At 36.3% G+C, this 21,138-nt stretch overlaps 1 non-coding gene across 1 annotated transcript; it reads left to right on the forward strand.

The window, feature by feature from the left end:
- Nucleotides 1-17,732: 17,732 nt before the first annotated feature.
- Trnag-ucc (transfer RNA glycine (anticodon UCC)) lies at nucleotides 17,733-17,804 on the forward strand. Its single transcript has one exon. It is a non-coding gene; the product is annotated as a tRNA-Gly (tRNA).
- The last annotated feature ends 3,334 nt before the right edge of the window (nucleotides 17,805-21,138 follow it).

The following is a 21,138-nucleotide window of genomic DNA, read 5'->3' on the forward strand; positions in this document are numbered from 1 at the left end:
TATTTAATAGACTAGCAACAGAGCCCATTGTGGTTAAATTAAAGCAACGGTCTCTAGTAAAATAATGGTTATGAAATCCATACACCACTTTACTCACTAATATTTGGTACATATTAAGCTCATACATAACATTAGAATCACACACTTAACATAAGAAACACACTTTAAACACAAATGCAAATTGTTAACGACAATATTTAATCAAAGAAAATTTAATTAAATAACAATGGGTTAGTAAAAAGTGTGGAGACCCATACTAACGGCCCATAGTTTAGTTTTTTTAACGGCCCATACTAGAAAAACTAAACTCGGCACACCATTATGGCATGTTATGAAGTACTTTTTGGGCATAACCGCCACTTGGTGTTCATCCCCAAAATGGGGGATTTTGGGGAAAACTAAAAAATTTCAAATACAAAGACCCATCGAGTGACCCCTCATTTTGAAGGTCCTGGTAAAAGAAAACCAACAACGCAAACTAGAGGTCTCTATCTCAGTTCAGTACAAAATGGCAGCCGATTGAAATTCTCATAAGTTCGCAAACCCAAAATGGGGGATTTTGGGGGAAACTCAAAATTTTTTAATGATAAGCCCCATTGAGTGACCCCTCATTTTGAAGGTCATAATAAAAGAAAACTAACAACACAAATGATAGGTCTCTATCTTAACACAGTAAAATATGGCAGCCAGTTCAATATAAAATTGCAAGTTATTTCCGATTTTAAAGATTTCAATCACCTTCAATTTTTTACTGAATTGAGATAGAAACCTCTAGTTTGCGTTGTTAGTTTTCGTTTACTAGGACCTTCAAAATGAGGGGTCACTTGATGGGGCTTATCTTTTAAAACTTTTGAGTTTCCCCCAAAATCCCCCATTTTGGGTTTGGTAAGCAAGTGGCTATTAGGCTTAAAAAGTACTTCATAACATGCCAAAAAGGTGTGTAGAGTTTAGTTTTCCTAGTGTGAGCCGCTACAAAATTTACAGGGGGTCTCCAGACTTGGAAAGCTGCAAGTTAAATTCAACTTCTGATAATTTCAATTGGCTGCCATTTTTTACTGGATTGAGATAAAGACCTCTAGTTTGCGTTTTTGATTTTCTTTTACCTGGACCTTCAAAATGAGGGGTCACTCGATAGGTCTTTGTATTTGAAAGTTTTTAGTTTCCCCCAAAATCCCCCATTTTGAGGATGTACACCAAGTGACGGTTATGCCCAAAAAGTACTTCATAACATGCCATAAAGGTGTGCCGAGTTTAGTTTTTCTAGTATGGGCCGTTAAAAAAATAACAGGGGGTCTCCACACTTTTTACTAACCCTGTATAACAATAAGCTGTTAAATTATCAACTCATTTTTCGTATGGTTAGATTATGCATACTGGTAAATCAATTATTGCCATCTATAAAAATAATTGGTTTTTCTTTTCCGAGTCAGGTTAGCTCTTCTACAAGACCGATTTTCATAATTTTGGCCTTAAGCCGGGTGTACACTATGTAGCTAAACCTGCTACATTGCAGATTTGTGTAACATATAGCAATGTTATATAACATTTGCTAGAAGTAGAAAAAGTAACTTTACAAAAGTACTATATACTACTGCTATATGTAGCAGATCCTGCTATATATAGCTAAAATTGTGCTATCCATCGGGAGTCGGTAAATATCAAAAGAAATACGTGCTACATCTAACATTGCCATATGTAGCAATGATATACATATATTTTTCGTCTAGCTATATGTAGCGCTGAACGGTTTTGCTCAGCGATCTTTGTTTACAATGGATGGCCTGGAAACGGAAAGTGGCAGTGCCTAGGATCGGGATGATATTATCGGGGCTATTGATATTATAAACTTAATTGAACTGTTCCGTGGACAACCGGCGTTGTGATCATACGTAAAACGTTTTTTAAAGTTTCCGTCGCCTTATTTAGCGTTTTAATTATGGATTGTCAGGGTATTCATAATCATTAAGGTCCCGTAATAAATCTGCTACACTGTACTTATTTCTCGAAGCAAGAAGCGGTCAAACCTAAAACTTGCTAAAATCTTCGCTCCTGTCTGTCTCTCTCTCTGACTTCCAAGATCACCACGATAGCTGCCACGAACAATGTCTCTTCAGCGCACATTTCGATACGGAATGCGAATGAGGATGTGCTAGATATAACATATAGCACGAGCACCAGAATCACTAAAATTGTTTGTAAATTTTTCATACAGCAAAAGTTATAAAGCAATGTTATATAGCAAAAGTTATATAGCAGGTTTTGCTACATAGTGTAAATTCGGCTTTAAACTAAAGCTATAGACACACCATAGATTTGCTACATCAGCACTCATTTTGACGTATATTTTGAGCTATGCAAAAACTGCCTCCCTGTACATTACTTACCGGAGTTAAATTTGTTTTTTTCGAGTTCGTTTGGCTCTTTTTCATAATTTTGGTCTCAAAGCTTTGCAAGCACATATTTGTCATAATTAATCTTATCAAATGTATAACCCTACAAAAACAATTAAATTGGATTTTTTTCAATTTTTACTTCAATTAAAAATGTATTCCAGCAGTTACATATCCTATATGTTTTTATCTAAAAATCTTCAGTGAAATACCAGATTCCATTGGAATTATTGATTATTTAGATTGGACGTACCTAAAACACACTGCTAAATTATAAAATACCCAAATTGTTTAAAAATTGAGTTATCTATCATCGATTTATAGTTAAAAGATCTTACTTGCAAACTCAACAGTACCTAAGCTAATTGTCGACGTTGACGGGTTTCACCTAGCAAATCTTAAAAAATCAAACTTTAAGAATTATTTGAAAATCTACACGAATTCCTTTCCAATGACCCATTAGGTTATAAAATCGGTCCAGTCGAACTCTAGATTTAGTTGTACAAAGATTTTTAAAACTGAATTACTATATTTAATTGAAAATCAATTAAGACAAATGGAAATTCGTTTAGTCTGCAGGTTTGCTGCGGCGGGGGTGTTTTGTACTACGATCGTATTTCTAAATAGTGCTTATAACCACTATTATAACATTTTTCAGCAATTTCCTATAATTTGATACCCAAAAAGTTATTTTTACGAATATTAAAATTTTGACACTTTTTTCAAGATGGCGGCCAAAAAACGTATTTTGCGCCACAGTACGGATGTATATTTTTAGTATGTTGATTAGAAGCATACTACCTACCATTCACAGCAAGAATCATTTGTGTTGCAATTAGTTCCACCTTAAGCTATATTTTCGATTATTTCTACTGCACTATAAGTACTAGAAACAAATAGGGAGATGTGAAATATATTTAATTTATTTAACATCCCCATAGATAAAATATTGGCAAATATCGATGTAAGAACATTTCACCACATGTTGTATATGACATAAAATTACTCTATAATTTGCCATATTTTGACCTCCATGTATTTCAAAGCATCGCCAGGCTAAAGTAGTATTCTGACTATAAAATGAACAAAAATTACGTAAAATAAAACATTGCAATAAGTCAGAGGTTCCAATATACGTGAATAACGTTGAAACAATAGGCTATGCTACAGATGATAAAGAATTTTTAAAGGAATAATTGCAATTGATTAGAGTGATTAGACAATTGAGACGTTTAATGTAAAAATTCTTTTAACAGGTTAAAAAAAAAACTTGTGTATTTGAAAACAAAGCCCCCATTTCCCACAATATATCCTCTATTTCTCCCCACCCCCGTCACCGCCACCGCTTCTCTGGTGGTTGGTCCCGGCCTGGACCCAGGTGGAAGGTCCTCGGTTGGTCGCGGACTCCTGGGCGGCCCTGGGAGAGTCACAGGTGAAGACTCTGTCATTGGGAGTCTCCCCGACAGGCGCAGGTATTGATCCTTGGCCGCCATTTTGTTCAGCGCATTCCACCAGTCAACCCCTCCCGGTCGATGTTTCCATGGGATTCTGAGTTGGGGTTGCGAACATCAACATAAATGATTGTCAGTTAGACATGTTAAAGACAATGTTACAATATATTTTATTTTTATTTTTGGATGCTGTTCCGGATAAATATAGACAACCGCCAGATATAGACACTCGATAAAGGTTAAATTACCTGTGTCTACAGATCAATCCTGATGTATCGTGTACAGGGGATGCATTTCGGCAAATTAATTCACCATCCTCAGTCCTAATATAAGTTCTTGTATTTTATTATTTTAGGTAACGTATTTTATTTTAAATCATGAAATAGGTTTTATTTATTTAATAACATAACTTACATAATCCATACTACAGTTAAAATCAAACAAATCTTTTGCGACTATATATTTCACAGAGTTACTCAGTAGGAAATCAGCTGATTGATAGCTTTTCCAAATTAATGATTGTTTACAACCCAAGTGTGGTGCGTAATTAACAGATGCTTGATTTTCCTCTAGGTCTTACTACAGTTATACCCCATTGTTAATAACAATAATGATATTTGTTACTTGTATGAAAAGAAATATTTATCTTCTTTCGGCGAAAGAGTAAAAACACATATGAATCTCATTACTAAAGTGCGAGAATGTTGATTGTTGTGTTTCTAGCCTAGTGTCTATAGCTTCTCGTACTTCGGTGTTGGAGGGTTCGATTCCCGGTGGGTGTACCACAAAAAAAATGGTTAATTCCTCTTCCCAAAAAGAAACTCTCTCTCTCTCACCTCCCCAAAATTGCAAAAAAATTGTGTGCCGGTACATTTAGTGTGTATACTATAATCCTCATCTTGGCTGTAGTGTTAATATGTTATTTCTGGTTATCACAGCTTATATGCATAAAATTATGCTAAATATTTTCTGATTTCGTTAATTCTCAACTATTTCTTGATTACCACGAATATTTCTCCCATTTTGTTACATACTAGACTGCTAACCCTTTCTTCTGATACCAAACATTTGACCTGAATTGTATTGTCACCTTTGCGGATGTTTTGAGTGTCGGCCCATTGAGTACGTAGGTGTGCAGCTACGGGGAGAGATTGTGAAGGTCGGGAGTCTGTTGTAACGGTGAGGTGGCCTCGTCGTCCTCACGAACCCGGGACTGCCATCACCCGCCAGAACCGGTAACTCACAGAATACAGCGGGAACCGGATAACACAGACTACACATAATAGTTGCAGCGGGTACCACAGGCTACACATAACAGTTGCAGCGGGTACCACAGACTACACATAACAGTTGCAGCGGGTACCACAGACTTCACATAACAGTTGCAGCGGGTACCACAGACTACACATAACAGTTGCAGTGGGAACCACAGACTACACGTAACAGTTGCAGTGGGTAACAGTTGTACTAATTTTTTGAACAGAGATGGTAAATTAAAACTATTAAACTTTTCCATGGAATATTTCTTTTGTTCACAATGTTCACTAATTTCACCAAAGCAAAAAGGTATTAGAGGAATTCCCTTTAAAGGTACTGGAGGCACGGATAAGACCTAGATCCGGGACCGATCTACCATTTAATTTTATTTACCCAGAGGCCAAAAAATATATTAGTTCACAATATTTTTACGTGTGTGTGCCCATGAACGCAATAGCTCGAGTAATTTTTGTCCGATTTTGATCAAACTTGGCTTGAAGGTGTAAGACGTGATAATTTTGAATGAGTTCACGAACCAGCATGATCGCGTCATGGGAACGGGGGTTTTTAAACTTTCAATTGGCTATTTCAAATTTCCACCCTTTAATCATAGGAATACCCAGTTTTCATTACAGCCATCTTGTAGAGCTTAAGAAACGAATTTTCACGTTCTTAAAACGAAACAGAACCAACTGATTAAACATTTAAGTTATACAAGTTGCTAAAGAACTGTTTTTTCGTGTTTGAAAATGGTGGAGAACAGCATAGACATGAAGAATTATCAATTCCTTTTCAAAAGCTATATTTTGTTGATGATTAGATCAAAGAGAAGGGATATCATAAACACACATTTTGTTGGAACCCTAATCTTTTGTAAAAAATTATAATCTATGTGGGTTTAAACCCTAGACATATGAGCAAGACACATTATAGCCTGTCTGAAAGAACCTGTCTACTGACCGGGTCTACCTGGAGACTGGCCTATGCTATGGTTTAATTCCAGTCGTAAGTAGATAAAGGATCAAGAGACAGGTCCCATCGTACATACTATATTGGTATTGAAGAATATATTAAACACTATGAGACACATTGACCTTTCAGTAAACATAGGGCACAACGTCCTCCGGTGTTTCCTAGCTGTAGTGGTTACGGGGTCCGATGGAGGCGTGTTTGCGGGTTCAATCCCCGACAATCACGATTCCAAGTCGTGTGATTCCATGAGCATTACGATACACACCAGCCTCCCTTCACCAGAACTTATTGCCCAACACTCGTTCCATCAGATCTCCACAGTGGCTGACCTCTGACCTCTAGCCTCCACACCTGGGTCTGGTGCCCTGCTAGAGGCTAGGCTACCCCACGGTGTCTGCACGTGCACTTCACACGTGCACTGCGCTTGGAGCGGCTCCAGTCCCGATTGGGGTTTACGTAACGCCCAGCTGGACTGGACCGGAGCGAGTCGAGTATTGTCTCCCGCCTACTGATGCAATGTAGGCGTTCCAAAGTCAATAATATCACACTGTTGCCTCGGACATCTTTGTGTTGAAATGTGTTAGATTTACTGGTTCAACGGCTAAAACATTGCAATGCGGACTTTGATTCAACAAAAGGAACATTTGGAGTAGATACCCATTTTAGTGATCTACAAGTACACCACAGTTAATTCTTGTTAATACATTCTCCGTTCATTCAGTACCACTGTTCTGTACACTGTCTGTTGTACCACTGTTTTTCAGGTTGAAATTTTATAATTATCTACAAATCCTGGGTAAAGATATTTTAGGCTGGGGTAGGTTAGGTTGGAACTGAAGCATAACCTAAACCTTTGATTGTGTACTGTCACATAAACTAACTATAGGCCTAGTCCGTTCTCAAAATTTAGTTGGTTTAAGGCACGAAATACTACTTTCTGTTCTAATACCCGTGGCTAGTCACATATGGCTCCTGCGCTCCTCGCTTGCAGCGGTGTGCGCCATAACACGGCACTCCTAGCGGTGGGCGCCAAAACCTTCCTTTGACAGTCTATATTTATCCTATTTGTCTATGGTATAACACAGAGGAAGTGAAAACGGGAGATGTCCCTGTTTAGATTTTTACAGTTGATCTAGTCTTGTGATACTATAATCATAATGTACATTTTCACGGTTTGTATCACCAACACGCTGCTAAAACCCTCGAAACCTCAGGCTAGCATATGGAAGCCCAGGGCGGGTGACACATGCACCAATGTATATTAAATAGCGGACGGCTCTCGGAGCGTGTGACTCACAACGGAATGTAATATCTCTGATAAGGAAGATAAGGGGAGCGTCCAATCAGTCCTGATAACCAGTGGGGGTGGGGTTCCGGAACCACCCCCGAGGAAAGGGGAATATTGCACGCTCCGGGGTTAAATGAGTCGTGGAGCGATCTCTGAGATTTAGGGGTGGCTTTTTGATGTCACGAGTTGTTAATGTGGAGTTGCAGGGAAGAAAGCAACTGTTCGACTATGGAGGCTAGGAATAGTTGTGGCAGAGTTTTTTTTTAGGGGTAAACCAGGAGGTGACAGTTAATAGTCATAGATAGGAAGTCCCTTGTCTGTGAAAGCAGTGTTTAGTTTAAGCAAAATAGAATGTAGAAATCATGCATATTAACCATAAGAGAAAACATCAAACGCTGGTCAGCTGTGAGTATAAAAGGTAAGACGTACGTGAGCGCTGTGGCACGGCCCCCTTTAACTACTTTAACTACTTTAAGTTAAAGGAGGCCGTGGCTGTGGTGAGAATAACAATGGATTTTTGATGTGCTGTTTGCTAGAAAATGATTTTTTTAGAATATTGTTGATGTTTACTTATGAGGAGGTGCACGTTTGACTAGTTAATACTCCAAGCAAATAATTAATAACAAGGAATAAGAGAAGTGAGAAATAAGATTTAGCACCAGGCTTGAGTAAGACCAAATTATGTGTATTTAGGAAAAGATTTTACCTTTAAATATTTTCTCCTTCGAATAAATCGTGAGGTGTCTTGAGGTTTGAAATTTAGACTTAATAAGAACAGTTAGAAAGAAAGACTTTGTTAAATACTTTGAGAGGGAATAAAAAACACTAAAAATAACTAAGAGCAAATTAATTGAGTACAACAACATGAACACACAACATAAAACAAACAAAAATAAAAAGCACATGTTATTCTAAAACCCAAAACATATGTTGGAGCCAGACCAGAGGCAAAGAACATGATATATTAATCAAACATATCCATAAGATATCAACTGAAATGTATCCCTCCAATGGTTGGATGACGTAACTCAGTAGCTGTGACAGTTGGAGAAGCCTTGCAACTCACTGGACATGACAACACCTGCTTGTAGTGAAGCCCAGTCATTGATCTGTGCATTGACAACTTCGATTAGGGCCTTAAATGCACGTCTAATGTCGTACGACAAAAATACTGACTAAAGAAATGAGTTTGATTGCTGCGTTTGTATGTGATGCAATCAAAGCCGCAGCGAGAGAAAAGTGGCAACACCGCAACCCAGGCCTACTGAAAAAGCTATTATTCATAATGGAGCGTCTGCGCAATTGTTATGTTTACACGTTGGTTTACTGTTATCACCATTAGGCCGGCTGGTGCGACGTTGCCACTCACCAACGCCACCTTGTATTAAAGGAGACTTAATCCATTGTTGTTTGACAGGTATGCCTTTTGTCGAAGAAATTGTATGCAAAAGGTAAATTAAGTATAAGAAGTATTGCATAGTACTGGTCGTACGAGTATGCTTATACTCGATCGATCTAATGGAGTCTAATGGATACAGGGAAAATGGTGCTGCATTAAAAGCGAAATGGATTCTAGAATTCCTTCTCCATGTTGAATCATAATTTGTTGAATATGTGAAAATTGAGTAGATATTAAGAAACTCTGGCTGCAATTCGCTGACGATATTCCCAGTCCCAGGTCATATAAGATTCGGTATACTACTTTCAGAAGCCCGCTTTAACATTTTCTAGAAATTAGTTCCTGAAATTGTTTCAACCAGAGAATGTTTTAGGAGGATTTCTTGTGTTATACAGTTATTGGAAAACAATTAATACAAGATAGTAAAGTTATCGACGAAATTTGTGTATAATATCTCATATGGTTTTGAACAACGTGGGTAGTAAATTTTGCCTATTTTTTAAAAGAGCAACCTTTTAATGAATTGCTCCAGAATAATTTATTCACAAATGATACATTGTGTTTTCTATTAACTATAAATCATTTTTTGAACCATGACTCTGAAGTATCTATTATAATCTCGCCACGTTTGTACCAGAGCTACTGATGTGATCTTCCTCACTACATCGGATTAGAACCTTGGATCATACTCAGCTTGCTTTTACATTCGCCACTCGCGAATCCACCTCCAAAGTTTCCCTTTCCCACACAATCTAGCTCATTTGGCAGCACGCTTATGCTTTATTATAACACATTGTCCTCCCCTCTCCCACCCTTCCTACATTTCCCATAGGAACCGTTCCTTTTATCTCCCATCACGTAATCTTGGCGTGACCGATGAATGGATTACCGGAAGTGGAAGTAGTGACTAAGATCCGGCCACGAGACCGGATCCAAGATGGCGGACGCACGTGCTCCTGCTACGTGAACATGAGGGTTGCCATGGGAACGCGTGGGGTTTCCTTAATTGGCGACGTTTAATTTGACTCTTGTTTTGGCTTCGGTTGTCCTTTTCCCCCATGGTTAACGTAATTGGAAGAAAAACTTGGATAAGGGTGTATTGCACGTGCAGAATTTAATTTAGTGAATTGGAAGGATGTGATTTTATTTTAACAGTTCAATGTTTAGTTAAAAACTCAGTTTCATTGCACTTTCAATCCATAATTTTATAAACCATTGGAAGAAATGTCATTGACGGGTTTGTTGCCCTCTAGTATTATAAAGACAGAGCGCAGTTATCCCCCAATTCCTCTATAAAGATCTTACGCTAAACATTCTATAAGACAGTATCTTAAAGAATTTTTACACAACAAAATTTATGGAAGCTCCAATAAGCTATTGCAAGAGAAGTTAACACGCAATAATATATTCAGAGAAGATGTTTGAGAGAGGATCAATACCGGAATGACTCAAGAAAGCTCCAATGATATATTCTAGTGATGTTTTGTGACATCAGAAAGTTTCTGTTTATTAGTACTCCTAGCAGAAGTCCTATAAAGCCATGGTTTCAGAGATTTAATAGAAAATATAACAGGGGTTCTATACGATATGTTTTGTGGGTTATAAGAAAATGTAAATCTTCAAAAAGAGTCGAGAAACGATAGTATGAAAGAATAAAATAAAAATAGGCTACTTATCTTCAGAAGTAGAGGAAGTGTTTTATCGAAGTATCCGTTGATAAAAATCCAAGAAGAGAATCTCATTTCATGATAAAGTTCTACAAGATAACCAGTTGAATGAGATTCAAAAGGAAAATACAATGAGAGAGGTCTTTAAGAGAATCTCAATATAGTTTTGAACGTTTTAGGAAAACACTAAGATGGTGATTCTTGAAAGGGTTCTACAAAAGAAGGGAGACCCATAATGAAGCCTCACCAAAGAACGATAGAGATACTAAGGTACCCTAAATTTGTTACATGAGACAATTCCAAGACCACGAGCAAGGTTCCTTTTGGAGAGAAGTACCAAAACAGAATTTTATGAGAACAAAATAATTTTGCAATCGAAAATGCTCTGTCTGGAGTTAATTTTTATTAATGATGAGTTTATATTTGAAATTATAGCGGACATGTTACATTTCGGATGTTTTCACAACGTTACGGGGTCTGGAATTCGACCACAGGTGACGGAGGTCATGTGGTACTCGTATTGTGGTTATGTTAGGTACTCTTGTTATGTTTATGTACTTTTTTACCTGAGGTTGGGATCAGATTCATTTCCCCGAAACGTCGTTTGAACTTTGTGTTTTACCAATCATGATGTTCCCAATAAATACTGAAATAACCGTAAAGAGAGAATTTTGTCTAGACCGCATTCGTTATCCCAATCTTTTCATAAACTAAAATCCTGACAATTCTGCCCAATCTTTGCCCGTTTAATATCCTCCCTATGATCCTCGGCAGTTCATTAAGCTGTGTGCGCCCAGTGAGTCACTGTGTTGCACGTGTACCCTAATGAGACTGTTCAGTGTTCGGTAGGCCTCCGCCCTGCGCCACGCGCCACGCCGCCGTCACCACGTTCATTATATACCTCCGACAGGGACGAGTATAATGTGTCTGATTGACTAATCCGCAAAGGATATATGATGCTGACTGGACGTTAGGATACACCCTGTAGACTCCCTGATGCTCTTTTTCGGAGTCTCCTTCAATGCAGTATATGTCGTCCGAAGTGATGCGTCAAGATAGTATTAACACTATTTAAATTGTTTTCATCACTGCATTCGAAAGTAGCCCATTTCCATACAGCTGAGATATTCGAAAATCGTCAATTTCCATACACCAAAAACAAACAGTGATCAGCTGATTTTTCCTGGCATAAACATTACTTTTGCTACACAAACTGCCTGACACGAAATGAATGTCACAAAAGTCCTATTTCAGGGCGAGATAGTGTTTTACATGCGAGTCGAATGTATGGGATAATACACTATCGAGCCCCGAAATTGGTCACTTTCTTGACTAGTAGTGAAATGTACTACAATACAGGCGTTTCGTACTATGCTACAACGTGGCATCCTCAGTTGTAAATCTCAGCTTTGTCACTAAGGATGAAACCTAAATAGTAGGGATCGGTTAAGTAGGAGGGCTGACAAAGGGACATAACAGCGAAAACCCATATTGAACCATATGAAGACAACTCAAGAAAGGGCTTGTGTACAGAAGAAATTGAAACAATTTAGTAGAGACATAGTCTGCTGCACATTGGGAATCTGGTCAAATAGACAGAAAAAGTGTCATTGGTTCAGTAAGTCTATACAACGGAAAGACAATTTCATGGTTTTCAAGAAAGCAAGCATGCGTGTCTCTGTCAACTGCAGAAGCTGAATACGTGGCAGCAGCAGCAAGCACTTGTGACTTAGTAAACATTCAAAGAATCTGCAAAGATGATTTTCATCACGAAGTTACTAGTACTCTTTGTGTTGACAATAAAGGAACACTAGAGAATCATATGAAAATACTAAAAGAACCAAGCACATTGATACTCGGTATCATTTCATTTAGAAATTGGTAATAGCTGGACAAGTTAAAATAAAATACATTGAATAAAAAAATAATTTAGCTGATGTTTTTACAAAGTGCTCGTCAAAAGAACATTTTGAATTTATGTCAGGCAAATTAAATGTTATGTAATTTCGTTTTGAAAAGTGTGTTTAATTTATTTGGTAATACGATTTTTATACTTCCAGACTAAAAATCGAGGGGGATGTTAAATATATTCCCTAGTCTCTCCTAGAACAGATGTTCTTTTGTATTTTTATGTTGCATATTGCATATTTTGTATATTACTAGTGAACCTGTGCGGCTCAATGCCCCGCAAAAACATATGAATAAATTTAGAAAACAAATTCATCGTGTTATATATTGACTCGTCGAAAATTAAATACAGTAATAATAAAGCATTAGAAGGGAAGCAATCCAGCCATTTTCTAGCTGTATGCGTATTATATTTAGTAAATTAATAAGTGTTCAAGTTCAAGTATGTTACAGGGTAGTTATTTTTTTTTTAAGATTCTTAAAAACACAAACAAAACATTTTATCATATCAAACCAATAGGCAGTGAATGTAGTATATACCTATGTAGCATATTTTGAGGGTCATAAAATGCTGCTTGAAGAAAACACTTATCACAAAAGCACTTCCATGAATACTACGATTTTAGTCTTAAAGTTGCCTTCAGGAATATTACCCTGGTCAGAATTTTCCGTAATGAATATGCTTATCCTACTATTAAAAGATGTAGCCTTACTTAAAACAACCTATACAGTATATAGTTGCTCATGACTGAAATTGGTCTGGCTAAGAACATTGCTGCTCTTTAATTAAAGTGCTTGTGCTGCAAATGCCAAAGATAACAGAAATTAGCATCTTTCCATTTTAAAAGGTAACTTTGTTTCAGACGGGCAAATTTTTTATCCTCAAAATCAAAGTATGTCCTTACTCACTTGTTCCATGTTAGGACTTTACATTCTACTTTACATTGTTGTTAACCGTTCTGATCACATGAAGCCTTGTGCCATTAATGAGGCCCTTTTTGACGTATTAATATCAATAAAACCACTGCCTCCTTTTATTTGCATAATCTGTGTCTTGGCAATCCACTGACCTTAATATTTAAAAACTCAGTTGGATTTTCTAGATGGGTGCCTCTGCCTTCGACTGTTTTCGAGGACCCACTCTTCCCCTTGGCATACTGACAATTAATTACCTAACTTGTTAAGTTCATGTAGTAATTCATTAATACTGTTAGTTTATAAAAAAAAATTAGATAAAAAGTACTTAGCTTGGTGCTTTCATAACTGCAAACTCAAAATACACCCACAAGTAAAAAATAATCAAGTTATTGGTTAAAAAAAACTATGTTTGTGTAAAAAGATTATTCACATGAAGTAGATGATTTGTTTGATTTCTTGATCAGCTGTTTCGTTTCTAATGAATTAATAATGTCAAAAGATTGTGATTTTAAATACATCATTTATTATAGTAAAGTTTTTCTACTTATTCTCTTATTCTCAATTAAATTTTACTATTCCCAGCATGAAAATAAAGTAGTGAGATCCATTATGAGTAAAGTTTAAGGCACACAATCCTTGATTGAAATGTAGTATACATTAATAGTCATATTACACAGAAATTATTATGTAGTAGACTTTGACTATTTTCAATTAACAAACATATGTTTCTGTAAATAAAAATTATCTCCCTTGTTATCCTTATGGAGAAATACGAAACTTTAAAGGGCCCCAGGGCCTCACTCTCTAATTATTTCCTTAAAAAGAAGGTTTCCTGCACAACTTCACGTTACGCTCTTTCAAATGACACCAAAAACATGTCAATCGGTTTAGTAGTTTCGGAGGAGTAATTGTCACAAAAATCGTGCTTGCGTATTAAATAAGTATAGATTTTAGTTGCAAATAAAAAACTAAAAAACTATGAGACACAGCTTAGGTTAATTTTGTTTAATTCAAGAGTTTAATAATTACTGTATTACTCTGCCAAGTAAGGTAAGTTTACATCAAATTGAAAAGTATTAAGTATATATTGTATATTTCCACATTATCTCCACGTTATTTCTTAAAGCCGGGTTTTCCTAGGCGCGGAGTCGGCCAGCGGAGAGAGGAACGCGGAGAGCGGACTCAGCTTGTCTTAGGCAATTTAATGTTACTGTTTTCCTAGCAGCGGAGCGGAATGCCATGTTAATTTCAATTCCGCTCTCCGCGTTCCTCTCTCCGCTGGCCGACTCCGCGTCTAGGAAAACCCAGCTTAATAGATAGATAGGTGCCAATTTGATGCGGCTCTCATTAAGAGTCTCTAAATTAGCTTAATTGTTCTTCAGCACTAGTAGCACTAGTAGTGGTAGTATACAATAAAACTCTCCATACGCTTTATAATTTTAAAACAGCCTTTCTGTTTATAAATCCATTCAACCTTTTTGTTCTCGATGTTACCAAGATGTGGTTAGCTATGAATGAAGCTGAAACTGTCGTATGCATTACAAGATGGCGTCAAACCATTGTATTGATTTGCCACCTTGACTACAATGCAACTTACCCTTCTGATAAAACCATAGTTTCTGTGCAAATATTATATGTGTGGTGATAATGTTAATTTATTAAATAATGGTCCAGAAAGGTATGTAAATATCTTAGTCATATATCTTGATAATATAAGAGAAAGGTGTCTATTTTGACTATATAAAATTATCGGTAAACCAAAGCGTTGATTTAGTTATTAGGCCCGTTAATTATTGGGACAAGAAACAACGTTTTTTCCAACAATTTTTTAGGGATAGAAGAGTTGTTTTTCTTTTTTTTACATAATTGCCTTAAAAGTATACGAATTTCAAGGATGAACAAATAAATTACGTATTATATTACATTACTTAACTATTCATAAGATTTTAAAAACGAAGAAGAAATTAATGAAACAAATGCCTAAAAGTGTTAACCAAACAGATAGGTAATCACAGAGTATTTGAAAAAGCAAATATATGTATACCTATTGTAAGATCATTCGTTCAAGAATCTTATTAACAGAGACGCTGCAATTTCTTGTACTTAGGCTACTGTATGAATTCCAAGTTGTTTATTTAACTAGAATACTCAGTGTGAAGGTAAACCTAACGTTCAAAGTTTTGGTAATTATTGTATATTGTACTGTTCATGCTCATATTTTTGAGTATGATTCAATTTTGTCATTCAAGGGACGTTGAAGATTTTACAGATTTTACACCTATTGATTGTAGAGGCCTACTTCAGCAAGTACACGGAGAAAGCCTCTAACATTTCCCCAATCCCCAATCCCCTAAGCCCTTGTCCCCGACTCCCCTATTGATCATGTAGCTGCGCCTGCGCTCCGAATGTCTGCACCCCGCGTTGCTCCTCCCGTCTGGGGTAAATACAATAATGTATTTATCAGGGGCAAAACATTGAAAGGGACCTTTTATACGATGATTCAATCACAGATGTGGTAGCAAAATCTTACAGTACTCTTTTATCTCAGTGTACCGTTTAAGTAGAACAAAGTGAAATAGCAGTTTACGCAACGATAAGACTATTTACGCGGGTCGCCTACACTACTTTACCCAAGAGAGATTAATTACCAAAAATCACGGGAGTATGTTTTATCTATGTCACTACTCACAACTTCTAATAGAGGTTATGTTTTCGTTTAACCTCTCATTGCCACTGACAGTGATGCAACGAATCATTGTACCTAATACCATACTAAGCAACACAAGGGAGTATGTTTTATCTATTAACAATCACTAACAATTAAATTTGTCTGAACAGCTGATTAGTTGAAGTTCGAATACAATTTTACCTTTTTATCTCAATCCTTGAACCTTACTGGTCCGTTACCCATAAAATAAAGTATGCCAAAATATAACTTTTGAAATACTTTAAAAAGTATACTGATCACTACTGGTAAATGTATGTGGTTTCAAGTTAACAAACACATAAAACACCAAAGAGCGTACAAACATCTTAATTTTAACACACAGAACAAATTTAATTCGTCTCATTTGCGCCCGAAACTAATATTGCCAAAATGTGACGGCGCAAGACGCAATGTAGAGCCAGCTGTGTCTGGCGGGTATTGCATAACCTGTGGTTAACCGGGGCTGTCCACTGGTTACACGGCTACAGCCAGGGCAGAATATATCTGTGCTGGTGATGGCGGTATTGGAAACCCCATACAACGTGCATTTGAAAATATCTGTGTTTACTGTTTAAAAACACAGTGGCATATTGTTCAGTTTAATTAGTTAACAAAACAGCTGATTTTTTAATAGTTTTACAAAACAGCTGATTTATTCTTTACTAAACAGCTGTTTTATTTTGACCACTACATGGTGCAGTCTGAATTACAAAACGAAGTTTAGGCTTACCAGTGGAGGGGAAATTGTTTATTTATGACTTCAGCAATGCTACTTACATACTTACATACTTTAGTATTGTATGTTTTACTAATCTGCTATAACAACAGATAAGGAAGGTGAATATTTGAATGTTTGAATGTTTTCTCTCTACCTTAATTAATTGTCTGTGCTATAACCTTTTCAGGTTAGGTTAGCTATTTTTGTAAAAAAAAATATTTAAAATATATATCGGACTATTGATACAAAATTACTGTAGCATAATTATTTAATAGTATTATTTAATACTACAAAGGCTTTTGTCAAAAGGTATTTATCAAAGTAATATATTCCAATAACACTATAGTGTTATATTTGTTGTAAAAACAATGTGAAGGAGTCCGTTAAAGTAGTTTCAGTAAAAATTAAATTTTTAAATTAGGAATCTTGTAGTAATCGATATATTGTTGTGTCGATTCACGTTTAAAATAGTTAAACTTTGCAAACCAAATATGAATATGGTAAAAGCTTCCAATTTAAATGCTATTTAATTTACTGAAATTTTAGTTTAGGTATAATGGACTCAATACATATTGATCGAACAAAACTTTAATTTTCTAAATTGTGACACTTAGGTTACACATTTGTAATTATAGAGGTTAGCTGTTTTATTATGTAATATTTTATTCTTAAAAATCTAAAATTGGAAATATATTACTGTATATCTTTCAACACCACAACAAAAAGTATATCTCGCAACTGTATCGCAACTTTTGAAAATAAATGAAAGCTTAATGAATAGTTTGTTATTCACACATGTTTGAAATTATGGATTAATGTTGACATATATTTCAATTCACATATTTAATTAATATTGTTAAACTTCTGTATTTTCATTGGACGAAATACCAGGAGTAATATTCCTGTTCCATTTACGGATCCGTTGTACTTTAATCATTATATAATTTGATTTATATAAATTAAATTATACCTTTACTAGATGCCAGTTCATTTTACCGTGTGGTTTTTTGCTGTGCTTGTTCTCATCAGTGCTCATCACTAAAGCTTCTCTCATCGTGCGATGGTGGTGTAATGGTCAGCATAGTTGCCTTCCAAGCAGTTGATCCGGGTTCGATTCCCGGCCATCGCACTAAACTTTTTGCTCTTAGAAAAATAATGTATTATTGTGTTAAGTTATTTTGGGCTATCACTCCTTTTTATTTAATGACTTCCAAATGCTATTCTGTTAAAACAATTAAAGCAAAAACTTAATTTGTACTTTTTTTAAACTTTTTAAAACCCTACGTTGAAATGTTATTAATGAAACTTGTTAACAATATAGATTTGTTTAAATAGTAACATATTAAAATTGTGAGCTATTCAATTACCGATCAAACCTTTAATTACTTAAACGCTAACTTGATACAAAATTGATGAGTAGACAATCCAATATTTCCGTAGATTTATTATTGAAGGTTAGTTCAGAATTGAAATAGTTTCGTACTATAAAAACTATTTTTCACCATAAAACTCTGTCAGTGACCTGAAAGGGCTGATTTGTTAAACTAGCTACAAAATGGCGCCCACTTCTTGAAATATTAGTCAACGAAACCACCCTTAAAAATACTCAAGTGTAACCTCAATAACAAGAACCTCAATAGCGGGTCACCCTTCAAAATATTACTATCGACATTGTTATAAAACATCCTCAATTTTGACGTTATGTTTTTGTGAACCTCAATAAGAAGTCTACCTTGATAACAAGTCTTATAATATGCACTAAAACTCTTATAATGTGCACTAACTTCGTGACACACGGTTGCGATCATGAAGGCATGCTCCACAAACCTCAGTGACAAAACGCATGTTGATATCCTAGTTAATATTCATACATGTCAAGAGCATGACGGGGGTGGGGGAGGGGGTGTACAGTGTGGGGGTGGACACGGTAATATCCCAAAGTGCAATGACTTGTCAACCACTACACAACCAAGGAGGGTGAGTAACGCGCACGTGGTGAACTATCAGGCTTCATGCACAAAATCTGAGCTTGCCTTCGAGTCTCACAGCTGTTCCTGGCGACAGATGTCGATATTTATATTTTGTGATTAGTATTTACATTTATGATATTAATAGGCAAAAATGTTTCTTGAAAACATTTTTTCTCAGCTCGTGTGCATCGCAGGGAAAATCTAAGCATACTGTTAGATAGATATTTTCCTGTGGATGTGCAGAATCCCTTTATAAATTGAAATAGGCTAAAAAATAAGCACAAACACTGAGTTTAATTAAAAAAAAATACATGGGCCTTATGGGTTGACAAAATAACAACGAAATATAAACAGAAAATCAAAGCAAATGGAGGAAATTCCAATCACATGTTTTATTTACAGCGTGGGGTGAAAATAGAAGTCTGTACATTATATATTTTTGGTCGAGTTTTCGACCACTGGACGACCTCTACTTTTCTAGATATGTAGACGAGAGAATCAAAGATTGATTAATTAAAATATTTTTAGTAAAGGGTCAATTTTAAAACGTAAATCAGAATACAATTAAGCTATCAAAATATAAATTAAATGCTAAGTGCGGTTTTAATATCATCAACTACAACCATATACTTAGGATACTGTGCTGAAGTACTGAAGTAGACGTCTCATTTGAACCAGTTGTAGGTTTTTATGAACATCGAATAAGTCAGTCACATAAGGCACTGCAGTCTTCAACTTTATTTTCATCCTTACCTTTTGTTAATGGGATTGTATGTGGTATAAACTGGTTATAGTGTACAGTGAGTTATGCTAACAGTTTGACTTGGTTAAATAGTTGACGTATTCAAGAGGAATTAGTAATTTATACCAGCTTATTCTGACGGTAGGCAAGGCAACTTCGTCCATTTTGATAAAAAAAAACTGGTGAAAACTTTGAACAAGTTGATGGAGTTTATGTCTATGTCCAATCAATAGTCAAAGCTACAACTCAAGGCCTGCTCGGTAGGTAAGAGTAAGTTGAGAACCAAAGACAGCGAGTGCAGCACAGTGAGGTCCGAGCTGTGAGACCGAAAGTAAATGTTTACCTAACGTGTCACTTGACTGTGTAAATTAACTGACCATCATCACAATGGCCGAAACTAGTACTAAACCATTTCCTAGTCATACCTAGGAAAAACTATAATCTCCGCAAAAACCACATATTTGTACACAAACGTGCGAGATTCACTTTTACGAATCTTTATCAGCTGTTACAAGGTGAGATGAATTCAATTTAGAATGACGTCACCCCGAAGACTTCTTTCCTGGTGAATCAGTAATTTCTCCAGCGCAGTCATGACACCAGCTGATTGCTCAGTTACTGCGCATGACGTAAATGTCACCGAGGTTCACTCATGCGCGGTGATGTGGTTATGACATACCTGTGACACCCACACACTCACACACTCTCACACTCACACTCTCACCAGTCACCACTGATGTCGCTGTCACTGGTGAGTCACGTCAAAGACATTCTTATAAGAAACGCCCAATAATATCTATCCTGGGTATGTTATCTAGACATCAAAGTGACTAAGAATAACTTTTACAAATCTACTACCAAAAGAAACAATTTGCAAAGTTAGGTTTATTACTGATTGATAGCCATAGAATGAAAAGCGTTCGTAAAACTCGGGTAAGTCGAACAATTTTACTTTAACATTCATATTGGTAATGTTATGCTGCTTCGACCATTGTTGCAGTACAAAAAGCACAAAGGGATCTTTGGTATAGTGTGAAAGAATGGGAAACTGAGTGACTATAATAGTGCTCGCTTGGAAATCAAAAACTCAAATTTTCGGCTTAAAGAAAAAAGGAAACATTTTCTATGGTTCTAATCATAACCTAGACTCAGTCATTGGGCTTCCAATTTATTTTCAATGTATTATCCTGGCTACGGAACCAGCTGATCATAGTCACAAAGCTGTCATCTAAATCATTCACCTTTGCATGAAAATATGCACCTTCATGTTTTAGGTGAATAGGCGATGATCAACCTAATCAAAGCAGTTTCTGTAACCTTCCAAGTAAAAAAAAACAAAACATTGAGTGTATCCTGCATCAATTGAGGTGTAGTTTAGGCATATAAGCAATTCAATCAGAGTTTAAGAATTGAATTAGAGTATCTGATGAAAAAATGGATACCCATTTTAACAGTAGGAATTATTTATTGTACACTTATGTATTGAAAGGTTTGAAGTAATTCACTATAACTCCTGCTCATCGATCTGCTATCAACCCAACTATACAAGTCATGTACTGGATCAGTACGCTATGATGATCCGTTCTACAGGACATATGGCCATCCAATCCCCATTAGTACCCGTTATATCATCGCAGGATTAAAAGGGGGTGTTGTTTTCCTAACAGGTGGCCTCCCCTCCTCCCCTCCATCGGCCACTCCCTTATTTGAATATTGTCACGCGTTGCATCTCGTTTGCCCGTCCTAATCCG

This window comes from Macrosteles quadrilineatus, unplaced genomic scaffold (genome assembly GCF_028750875.1).
Source record: "Macrosteles quadrilineatus isolate MER2022 unplaced genomic scaffold, UCM_ALF_1.0 Scaffold_9__3_contigs__length_116548681, whole genome shotgun sequence".
NCBI lineage: Eukaryota > Metazoa > Arthropoda > Insecta > Hemiptera > Cicadellidae > Macrosteles > Macrosteles quadrilineatus.